The following is a 12505-nucleotide window of genomic DNA, read 5'->3' on the forward strand; positions in this document are numbered from 1 at the left end:
ACTATTTTCGTGTGTACGACAGATCCAGGAAGAGCACAAAGATAAGTATTCCGTCGACAGGCGAGGGAAATAGAATTTGGAGTGTATTTGTATTTTGTAAGCATGCAGCAGCAGGCGTTCATAGGCGGAGGTGAGGAACGCCATGTTGCCACGCTTCAAAAGAAATCAGCACTAAAACAAGCTACGGAAATAAAAATAATGCAGTGTTCAGGTCGTCAGGGAAGAACCCTAAGAGGAAGAAGCCAGTGACGGACCTGGATGATTTCAATAAAAATGTTCTGCGTACAACAATATTTGATATGTATTAAAACGGCGAATATCCTACAGCATTGAAACTGGCCCGTCCATTTACCTTCCTTAATATCTCGAAAATTTTCCTTAACACTTTCACGGGGTTTGATGTTAAAAATTAATTTTGACTTTCAGGAAACATTTAAGCCCACGAAAAAATATAGTTCATCGCTTTGAAATTCAGGATACAACTGGATGAAAAAATCTTTACACTTTCGTGCTGTTACGCTCTGCACTTCGTATTTCATTTCTCTCAACTTCCATTTACCTTTAATACCTCAAAAATTTCCCTCAACACTTTCTCGGGGTTTGATGTTAAAAATTAATTTGGATTTTTAGGAAACTTTTAAGCCCACGAAAAATATAGGTAATCGCTTTGGAATTCAAGATAGAACTGGATGAAAAAATATTGTTATGCTCTCTGCACTTCGCCTTCATTTCTCTCAACTTCCATTTACCTTCTTTAATTTCTGGAAAATTTCCCTTAACACTTTCTCGGGGTTTGATGTTAAACATTAATTTGGACTTTCAGGAAACATTTAAGCCCCCAAAAATATAGGTCATCGCTTTGGAATTAAAGATATAACTGGATGAAAATATGTTTACACATTCATGCTGTTATGAGTAGCCAAATTGGCATCACCGCACCTCATACTCTGAGCAACGAAACCGCTTTCCGGGCTGCGTTCTACTCTAGGGTTATCCAAGTATTAATAATTGCTAAGGTTAGGTTAGATTTAAAGTGTGATGTCATGAAACAAGATATAACACTGGAAATGAATAATGTAAAAAAATGTCCAGCTACAAAATAATGCCGGATGATAAACATTAAACATGAATTGAATATAACTGCGTCAAACGTTGAGTAGGGACTTGTGAAGGAAACCATTCGTCCGTGGAGACAGAATTTGTTGTTCATTAAGATTCCATTAAATCATTTTTAATTTAATTATTAAATTCAGTGAAACCGTATTTGTGAAATAACTTTAAAGCAAGCGATTACCTTGGAGATGCATTCTGGAAATCGTAGTTTATTTTTCTAGGAATATTTAAGTGTTAACGTAACGATTAAGGGGATATATGCTAAGGTACCGGTAATGGATTTTACTGCCACAAAGTATTGTGAGCGTTGTTGTTGTTGCATTATTTGACTTTGATTGATTGAGCAGTAAATGTGCTGGGGTTAGTAAAGTGGAAATTTTGGTCATCAACCGATGTAACTTAATTGTGTTTAGCCTTCAGGTTAGAAACTTGGATGGTCATGGGGTCATCAACCTCAGGGACTTATATTAGGGCTATATGCCACTGCAGCATCATTTTCCTTGCGGTCATCACCCACAATGACTTTAAGTAACTTAGAAGTTTAGAAGTCGGTCCATGACAGAGTCGCAGGTCACATCGATTCAATTAAGGGTCCATGCCGTATAACCACTGTGTGGCACCCACTGACTGGACTGCCTTAATTATACCCAGAGTCCAGAGTTCGTGTTGCAAGGGCTGGACCATCAAGAATCATTATAATGGTACATGTAGTCTGACATGGAAGCCGAATTTAAGGATTTCCAGACTTTCCTTTCTTTCTTTCTTTCTTTAATAATTGAGACAATGGTTTCTAGTAAGGATGCCCATCAGGCAGTTAAGTTAAAGGCACAAACCAGCGTTCGGCCCCTAAGTGTGAAAATGTTTGTGGTGGAGTGGACAAGAGAGAGTCCAAATTATACATGGATTACAAAATATTAGTTTCTTCAGAAAAGTTTTTCCAACAATAAAATACAAATATTTTATGAATAGACCTTTCATTTGAGTAGACAGATTAGGATTACTGACCCTACCTTTTACCTCAGCAAGTGTCGAAGAACCCGATACGACCCAAGAGATAGATCTCATGAAATTTTGCTGATAGGTAAGGAAGGTAGGTATCCTTCAGAGTGGACCAAAGGGTTCAGTATTTGGGCCTGTATAAAAGCAAAAGCGAAAACAAAAAACAAAAACAAAAGCAAAAGCATAAGCAAAGTAAAGCAAACTTGTGCCCTTATGTACGAAATACCACGGGTTTCCGTTACTTGCGAGTGCTGCTATTTTATATGACACGCCACGGGTCTACATTACCTGTTATTAGTACCACCATGCGAGAAACACCATGAGTCTACGTAACCTGTACTTTGGACCACTATAGGAGGAACATCACGGTTCTGCTTTACCAGTGATTAATACCATCATGCAGGGCCGGTGACCTGAATTTTGGTCCCCTTAAGATAATACGTATCATCCCAGTAATTAAGACACTATGAATTCAATCCACTAATTGTTTTCGTTTCACGATCATTTTTTCATCAACATTCGTTTTAGATTCTAGTCAGAGGATATATTTTGAAGTTTTAATTTTCATTTCCTTGCATCTCGTACCATTAGGGGCCGACGACCTAGTTGTTGGGCCACTTAAACAACAAATATCATAATCACCAGTAAAGCAAACTAGGCCACGAAGGGCCTGGGAGTGGCGGAAGGTAAAGTTTTTCCGTAACCTCGGCACTTGGAGGGGTAGAGTGGTTAGCTTTACGCCCGGTCGCCTTTGCCTCCAGGCATGAGCCTGCTACTCATTATATTAGTGAAGCTCAGCGTCGTGTGTACCTCCGGAAGTGAAAATCTTGTTTCTAAAATGTTTACACTTTCTGACGGGAACTCGAACCCACGTTCTTCCGAGTGAACTGAGCACGGCCTCACATTTGTGCCTGCACGCGTTCCAAAAACATGGTATTCTTGAAATGGAAATAATTTGTAGACAACTCATGAGTTTCAAAACTCACGAGCAAAAATTAGTTGCAAATAGTACCAGAACTCACGACTACAAACTGGTAGCTAAAGTAAATATAGAAATGAGTCCCAAAATTCATGACTCCGGACACCCTTGCGATGACCGCAGGCGGGATTAAGTGCGCGGTGACTCACGCTTCCCTTACGATAGGCAGGGAATACTGTGGATGTTATTCTGTCACCGAGACCCACAGGAGAAAAATAATAGCTGGTGAATGAAAGAGGTAAAGGTGTATTATTATTACTATTATTATTATTATTATTATTATTATTATTATTATTATTATTATTATTATTGCAGCCCTACCTAAGATGAAGTCTAATGCTGAAGACGGCACGAACATCCAGTCCCCGAGCCATAGGAATTAACTAATGAAAGTTAAAATCTCCAATCTAACCAGAAATCGAACCCGGGACTCCCTGGTCCATTCGGACCAAAGGCCAGCATGCTGACAATTTATGCATGCAGCCGGACGACATACAATTAAAGTAGGTATAGGCTATTGCCCGCAGCTAGTTAAAAGAAACTGTCAGTTGGTAGTACTGGGGCTTAGTTCCATTATGCGGCTAGAAAGCGGCATTTACTTGAATAAAGAATTTTTTTTTTGAAAAACAACAAGCATCATCATCATTTTTAAGTTGCTTTACGTAGCACCGACATAGATAGGTCTTATGGCGATGATGGGACAGGAAAGAGCTAGGAATAAGAAGGAAGCGGCCGTGCCCTTAATTATTATACAGCCAGCATTTGTCTGGCGTGAAAATGGGAAAACACGGAAAACCATCTTCAGGGCTGCCGGCAGTGGGGTTCGAACCCACTATCTCCCGAATACTGGATACTGGCCGCACTTAAGCGACTGCAGCTATCGAGTTCGGTAATGAAGAATTATATTTAGAGATATTACAGATCAAGACAGTTAATTCAATTATTTAGTTTCAACACTTGGAGATTCATGTGGAAAAACAAAAGGCGTTTCTATATTTCGTAAAAGTTCACCTATTCGCTTATTTCAATAGATTGTCTACCCGACACACTTAAACCGATTTTTTTTTCTATTTGCTTTACGTCTCACCGATACAGATAGGTCTTATGGCGACGATGGGACAGGAAAGGTCTAGGAATGGGGAGGAAGCGGCCGTGGCCTAAATTAAGGTGAAAATAGGAAACCACGAAAAGCCATCTTCAGGGCTGCTGACAGTGGGGTTCGAACACCTATCTCCCTTATGCGAGCTCACAGTTGCGCGCCCCTAACCGCATGGCCAACTCTCCCGGTTAAAAAAATATTCATGACGCATCCGATTATTCTGCGCGATATAACTAAATTATATTTGAAACTCATTCGATTATTTAAATTGATTATTCATTCGATTATTTAAATAATCGGATGGAAATTATTCGATTATTAAAAGTATTTCATTATCCCATCACTAATAGGGTGGACATTTATCCTTTCAAAAAAGAACTGGCCCTGCTCGTGAGTTCTGAGACTGGCCCAGGTAGAGAAACCTGTTCTTACTGTTCCTCTTCCTGGAATTCGTGAGTTTTGAGACTCGTGAGTTTTGAGACGACACGTCAGTAACTCTCTACGCCTATTGTAGCTGGAGGGAATTTAGCGAGACAAGGTCGATGAGGGCAAGTTGTTACGTACTCCAGGGTCGAGGAGGAGGGGTAGTCAACTGATAAGGCAATAGAGCTGCTCGTCTCGAAAAATCCATACGTAAATAAATTGCTATTGTTGTTGCTGCAACCTCACATAAAGGATTGGGATATTTGGACCGGCAGTACTGTGTAGCCTACCAAGAAAGTGTAGGAGTCACTAACGTATTGATTGAATGTTGTTTTAAATGAAAAAAGGTATTTCGATTATCAGTCCCGGCATGGAAGTATGTTTGAAGACGTATGGTAATGCGTTATCTGTCAAGCACTGTCTTACGTACATGTTACATAGTCCTACCGAAATTTGAACTCAGCGTTCATTGAAGAATGACTAGAAACGAAGAAAAGGAAAATTTTCGCTATGTGGAGGTTAAGGGATGAAATAAACGAAAATAAAGCTTATCGCTGTGCTGAGGAATAAGCGGCGAAAAAACTTGTTCCATGTGGACCGATGAAGCTCTCTTTAACAAGTCCTTGATTTGCAAGGGATGTACAAAATGACTACTCCCAGCCGCATGCTTTGGCACGACGAAGCCGCCTTGCTCGTAGATACAGTGTGTTCAGTTTAAAATAGGTCCCGATACAGAATATGACAACATCTCATCCATCATTTCTCGACCTCATTTTTTCAAGTGGAATTGCCATCCCAATAATAACGCTTCTGTGAGTTCACATATTTTTAAAAAGGAAAGTCACCTAGAACATTGCACAGCCTTGGAGGGGAAGGCAACGTGGGGAAATAAGCTGTGTTGACGAGGAGCATCCAGGCTACTGACTTCTCAAAAACAGTCACCGAAGTTTTGAAATTGAATTTCTTCTACACTTATTAAGTTAGGTGTACATTTTTTTTAAATACGCATGCTTACAATCCTTTCTTCCACCACCAGTGTAACGGACTTCGTGTACCGGTATTTCAGTTTCACTCTGAATAGCCTATATGTGTAGCCTCCGTGGCTCAGGCGGCTGCGCACCTGCCTCTCACCGCTGGATAACGTGGTTCAAATCCCGTTCACCCCATGTGAAATTTGTGCTGGACAAAGCGGAGGCGGGACAGGTTTTTCTCCGGGTACTCCTGTTTTCCCTGCCATATTTCATTCCAGAAACACTCTCCAATATCATTTCATTTCATCTATCAGTCATTTATCATTGCCCCAGAGGAGTGCGATAGGCTTCGGCAGCCGGCACATTTCCTATCCTCGCCGCTAGATGGGGGCTTCATTCATTCTATTCCTGACCCGGTCGAATGACTGGAAACAGGCTATGGATTTTAATTTTCTGTATATATGTATCAATGTTCAACCCGAAACTACTGACGTGCAACTTTTATGGCGTTAATACTGAAGTGTGCTCACAGGAACCACTTTTAAGTTAGTAGTCAAAAGTGATGATGCTTGTTGTTTTAAGGGGCCTAACATCGAAGATCGTCGGCTCCGGAGTCAAAAGTGAAATGATTGTATGTTTCCCCCCTGTATGTCGTAAGAGGCGGCTAAACGGGAGGGTGGATTGCTGACCACTGTCCCCCGAGGTCAGTCTGGCAGTGCTTCCACTTATGCCAGACTCCTCACTGTCATCTTTCCTTTGTGGCCTCCCTTGTACTTTTCCGACCCCGACGGTATTAAGTTTGTGAGGCCTACGGAGTCCATTTTCACACCTTTCGTGGTCCTTCCATTTTTTTGCCGATATTTTCAATCTTCGAAGTGTCGGAGCTCTTTTCATTTTCCCTCCGATTATTATTAATACAGAATGGTTACCCAGCTGTACTTCCTCTTAAAACAAAAATCACCACCATCACCACCACCTGCACCGATGGTATTTTTGTAATAGTTCATGTAATGCACTAAATTATAATACAAGTAGAACACCACACAAGAAACAGTGAGAAAATGGATAAATTCTGCCTCTCCCGAAGTCATTTATTTCTTCTTAATATAAGTTTACTCACCCTTTCTTTGAACACCTAAAATATACAACTTTCTAACAATCGTAGCGCAGATAACTTGTTTTTCTTCTCTTCTCTCGAGGGCAAACATGACATACGAGTATTTCCCCGTTAGGCCTTTCTAACCTGTCCTCAGTGGAATCCTCCTAAAACAAACTTAATTTGATGAATGTTGTTAGGGATTCTCGTATCAGCAGCAAGTCCCTGGGACCACATGACAGTAGTTACGGGTTAACGTTTATATAGAAGAGATAATAATAATAATAATAATAATAATAATAATAATAATAATAATAATAATAATAATAATAATAATAATAATAATAATCCAAACACCCGTGGCGCAGCAGCCGCGAAGGGCCATGGTGTTTACCACGCGAGCGCTGCTCAGCTCGAAAGCCTGCAGATTACGAGCTGTCGTGTGGTCAAGACGACAAATCCTCTTGGCTGTTATTCTTGGCTTTCTCGAACTGGGCCGCCATCTCACCGTCAGATAGCTCCTCAATTGCAATCACGTAGGCTGAGTAGACCTAGAACCAGCGCTCAGATCCAGGTAAATGCCCTGACTTGGGCGGGAATCGAACCTGCGGCCTCCAGGTAAAACGCTGACACGCTACCCCTACACCAATAATAATAATAATAATAATAATAATAATAATAATAATATCATCATCATCGTCATCATCATTATCATCATCATCATCATTTCGTGTGGCTATTGCTAGCCTGGTTCGGCCCTTGTAAGGTGGTGGTGGTGATGGTGGTGGTGGTGGTGGTGGTGGTGATTATTGTTGTAAGAGTAAGTACCAGTAGGCAACCTTCTGATGAGAGTGAGGCGATGTTTGCCGGGTGTAGAAAACTGCGAGCTGGTGTGGTTGGATAGTCTTGTGTGTGATGTGCGAGTTGCAGGAATGTTGGGGACAGCACAAACACCCAGTCTTCGACCTAAGTGAATTAATCGTTTATATATAACATATCTCGATCCGACCAGAAATTGAACCCAGCTCCTCAAGGACCGAAGATCAAAATACTGACGATTCACCCATGGAGGACGATATATAACAGGTGGTAAAGGAAAACAAACAGAAATAACAGCTCAAGGAGTGGGAATCAAAAACAAATTTGAGATTTGTCGATTATACTGTCATTTTTTGAGTTAGTAGATTGCTGAAAGGGAAACAAACTGAAAATCAATAAATCCAAAATAAATGTAATGGAATGTGGTCGAATAACATCAGGTGATGCAGGAAATTTTATATTAGAAAATAAAGACTTAAGGGACTATTGTTACTTGAGTACCAGAATAGCGACCGTGGCCATAACTAATTCCACTGGTGTGAAAATTGGAAACTGCGGAAAACCATCTTTATGGCTGCCGACGCTGGGATTCTAACCCACTATCTCCCGAACCGTACTGCAGGTCCAACTCACTCGTTACTTCAAAAATAGAAATGCGTTTAGGGAGGATGTTATAGAAATATTTTATCTGGAATGGCGCAGAGAGATATAGCCTAGAAGAGAAGCTTGTGGTGATATTAATGAATGCTGAAAATGAGATGGTTATTTGGATCATGATAAAGAGAGATTATATCGAGTTGGTGGGAAGGGAAAGTTCTGTTGAAATTTGACCAAAAGAAAGGTTAATCAGACGTACGCGTCTTGACATATCACGGATTTGTTTAGTTCGTTTTGGAGCAAGTTTAGTGGATTAAGATCGGTAGAAGAAAGGCAAGACAAAGGTATGAGAAGCATATTAGCGTATATATAGTATGTACGTCTACTGCTAAGTCCCGTTTCCCGATACAGGTTGGGGATGAGGGGAAATGAAATTGCATGGTATTTTTTTAAGGCGGAATGCTCATCCAGACGCTAACCTCAGTTGAAGAGCTAATGATAATGAAAGGAATGACGGTACATTGGTAAGGCTGTGGCCTATGAATAGGAACGATCGTGGCATTTGTCTGGAAGTTAAAATGGGAAACCCCAGAAAACCATTCTCAAGACAGCCGGCGGTGGGGTTCGAACCCAATCATCTCCCGAGTGCAGAGCTTGGCTCCACATGCGTAGCGAGTTAACTCTCGGTAATAGCGTAGATATAGGATCCAGCATTAATGTAGAAATGATGAAGTTAGCACAGGAGTTCAGGAGTCTGAGCCATTGGCACCATTATTATTATTATTATCATTATTATTACTATTATAATTACTATTATTTTTATTATACCGCTTTTAACACACCTGTAGGGTTGCCGGTACGTACTGTGTAACACAGCTGGATTTGGCCCTGTTTTATGGCCGGATGCTCTTCCTCGCGCCAAACCTATACGGAGGGATGTAATCACTATTGCGTGTTTCTGTGGTGATTGATAGTGTGTTGTGCTGCCTAAGTATGAAACAAGTAATAGCGAAATTATCTCACTCTTCATGTAACTAGTATGCCTATTTAGTGATTCCACGGCTTTTTATGACACCTAGTAGTCTAACTGTTGTGGAACCACTCACCCTTCGGACTGTGTTTTCATTATTATTATTATTATTATTATTATTATTATTATTATTATTATTATTATTATTATTAAGAGCTGCCTGGCCGAGGCGGTAAATGTGAGTTCGGTTCACCCGGAAGGACATAGGTTCGATTACCCGCCAGGAAGCCGAAAAATTTTAGAAACGAGTTTTCCACTTCCGGAGGTGCATATGGTCCTGAGGATCACTCATCCTGCACTGAAAATGAGTACCAGGTTAATTCCTGGAGGCAAATATGGCCGGCGTAGTGTTTACCACTCTACCGCATCAAGTGGGGAGGTTACGGATAGTGGGAGCCTTTACCCTTTCACCTCTCCCGGGGTCTTCATGGCCTGTTCGGAGATGGCTTTACTTTATTATTGCTGTTATTGTTATTATTATTAACAAGTGGCTCTGATACGATAAATAAATAACTAAACAAATTAGTATTAGTGTTGTTGTTGTTGTTGAATATTCCGTTAACTACTTTTGCGGATTTCAGAGACACTGGGGTGCCGGAATTTTGTTTCACTGGAGTTCTTGGCCGTGCCAGTATATCTAAAGACTTGAGACACGCATTTGAGCATCTTCAAATACCACCGGACTGAGCCAGGATAGAACTACGGCTCATGAGACCAGCCCTCTATCACATGAGCTTTCATCTTTATTATTATTATTATTATTATTATTATTATTATTATTATTATTATTATTATTATTATTATTATTATTATTATTATTGCTATGGGCTTTACGTCGCACCGACACAGATAGGTCTTATGGCGACGATGGGATGGGAAAGGCATAGGAGTTGGAAGGAAGCGGCTGTGGCCTTAATTAAGGTACAGCCCCAGCATTTGCCTGGTGTGAAAATGGGAAACCACGGAAAACCATTTTCAAGGCTGCCGATAGTGGGATTCGAACCTACTATCTCCCGGATGCAAGCTCACAGCCGCGCGCCTCTACACGCACGGCCAACTCGCCCGGTATTATTATTATTATTATTATTATTATTATTATTATTATTATTGTTATTATTATTATTATTATTATTATTAAAAAGCTAAAAATTGGTGTCACAAATTCCATCACAAGTTTTGGAGTCGATTTGTGTTTTTTAATTATTTTTTCGCTGTACTATATGTACTGTTGTCCGTGCCTTTCCATATATAGAGCGCTTTGCCATGTGGTATCGCGTAGCATTCGCTGCTGGAGCTACCAGGCGTGGGCACAACAGCGCACACGGCAAACCAGAATACAACAGTTCAACAAAATTAGCGAGATTCCTTCTTACCTGTTGATACGTACTGTAGGATAGAAGACGGAGAACTGCGATCTTCCGGTAGTTAAAAAGCGTGTCACACGAGAGTTACTTGAACCATTAATCCACTTTCTTCCTGAATTCCGTGCGTTTAGATATTTAATCCTGCGATAATATTATCTTATTATGTAGTCTGCGACTTACATGGTCGATACAAGAAGCAAAGCACTATATAATCCACTGGTGGAAGATCAGGTCGTCCTTTTTATTACTATTGGACCCTATTATTATTATTGTGACCTTCACTTGTTAACAAGAGAACTGAACTGTGCACAACTTATATATTTAAATCCACGAAAAAAATAACGAATTCTTTTTTAACAATATGATCTTGAAAGTCGCTAGAGTTTAAACTCACTCATCATGTTTGCAAATCCTGTTGGATGACAGAAGAGTATGAAAGCGCGTGCTGCCTTGTCGGTGCGACCAGGCCTACTCAAATGATACGACTAGGTCAGCCCAGCAGCTGCGCTCCGAGTCAGGCACCAGATGGCGGGAGCTACGCTTGCCGTCTTCCTGTTCCGGTTCATTCAAACCCAGCTGAATCACTCTTTTTTTAACGATTTACTCGTCGCAGAACGTGACAAAAACAAAATTCTGCGGAGCACGTGTGCTGATTCAAGTAAAAATATTTAATCTGATAGTGGTGTTATTTGAGCCCAATTCTGTCTATTTGGACTATCGCGAGGTAAGAGTTAAAAAATACATTCAAAATTATTAGCACGATAGTTATTTACATGCCAGAGAATCAAAGTAGAGCTTTATCCTTGATCTTCCAAAAGAATAAAGCTCACTTTGATCCCTTGAAAACCACGACATTTTCTTTATGTATTTAATTATTTTAATTATCAGTATACGAGTGAAATATCCGAAACGATCAATATATAACAATGAGGTCATTGCATATACGCCCACTAACTACTTTTACGGCTTTTGGAGAAACCGAGGTGTCGAAAAATGTTTTCCTCAGGAGTTGTTTTACATGCCAGTAGATCTACCGATACGGTTTAAGCAACTTCAAATACCACTGCAGTGAACCTACGAAATTTCGGTCAGAAGACCAGCGCTCTTCAGTCTGAGCTACTGGGCCTAGCTGGTCAATAGGGAAACAGTTTTGTCACGTTAGAAATATTTACTAAAACAATTACCCGTGACAGGGGCATCCTTCGTAGGGTGGCGACTGGAAGATCGTTAGGCTGTAAAAACTGCGCCAAATCAAACGTCGTGGGAAGTAATTCGTAACACAGGATATATCGGCTAGGTGATCCGCGCAAGCACCGCGCAGGGGTCTCGCCTACCCCTTCGAAATGGGCAAGGGCTAACAATCAAGAGCAGGACGGTTAAAGAAGATTGATCAGAGAAAAGAGAGAGGGTAATAAGAGTTGTATTAGGTTCCCTTAAAATGGGCTCGGCGACAGAAAAGAGTCCGGAGGTCCCAGATATGATGTGTGTACAAGATACAAAATGAAGGAGTAGTAAATCAAGATAAAGGAGGAGGTAGCTTCAAATTACTGTATACTGCTGTGAAATGAACAATAACCGAAATGGAGTTGGAATAATTCTCGAAAGGAAAGCGTACTGGAAGTGACAAGGAAATCGGGCACAATAATATTGTAATAAAATACAGTCAGAAGGTGAATCCTTGCATATCACATGCAATGTATCACATGTAGAATGTACTCAAAAGGAGAAAGACTGTTTCTGGACGGAGGCAATATCAAAAAATGAAAAATTGGCTTGTTGCAGGTGATCTTAACGGTCATGTCGGAGAAAATAACATGCAAAATTTGGGAATACAGAAGTATGTAATCGGACTAAACAGACAGATAAGGAGAAAGCGTAATTATTGGCTTTGCCACAGTTGCAGATTTAACGATAGTCAACACCTCCTGCGACAAACCTTTAAATCAATGAATGACTTATAAAAATGGAGGTAAATGTTCTCAAGTTTACTACATCCTAAGCAGAAAGGAATATTA

At 40.5% G+C, this 12505-nt stretch overlaps 2 protein-coding genes across 7 annotated transcripts in view; one reads left to right on the plus strand and one right to left on the minus strand.

Annotated features, from left to right (window-relative positions):
* LOC136866203 (uncharacterized) overlaps positions 1 to 12505 on the plus strand; it is an 873476-nt gene that overhangs the window by 344127 nt on the left and 516844 nt on the right. The gene's annotated exons all lie outside the window — the stretch shown is intronic.
* Positions 1 to 12505, minus strand: part of LOC136866204 (uncharacterized) — a 327755-nt gene that overhangs the window by 108381 nt on the left and 206869 nt on the right. Inside the window, exon 1 of one of the 5 annotated variants that reach the window (XM_067142967.2) lies at positions 10885 to 10945. The exons of 2 other annotated variants lie outside the window; for them this stretch is intronic. The gene's annotated coding sequence lies outside the window, so the exon portion shown is untranslated. Of the gene's footprint in view, positions 1 to 10499; positions 10630 to 10884; positions 10946 to 12505 lie in introns of those variants that run through there. 2 more of the 5 variants (XM_067142965.2, XM_067142966.2) reach the window with 2 other exon arrangements.

Source organism: Anabrus simplex, chromosome 3 (assembly GCF_040414725.1).
Source record: "Anabrus simplex isolate iqAnaSimp1 chromosome 3, ASM4041472v1, whole genome shotgun sequence".
Classification (NCBI taxonomy): Eukaryota; Metazoa; Arthropoda; class Insecta; order Orthoptera; family Tettigoniidae; genus Anabrus; species Anabrus simplex.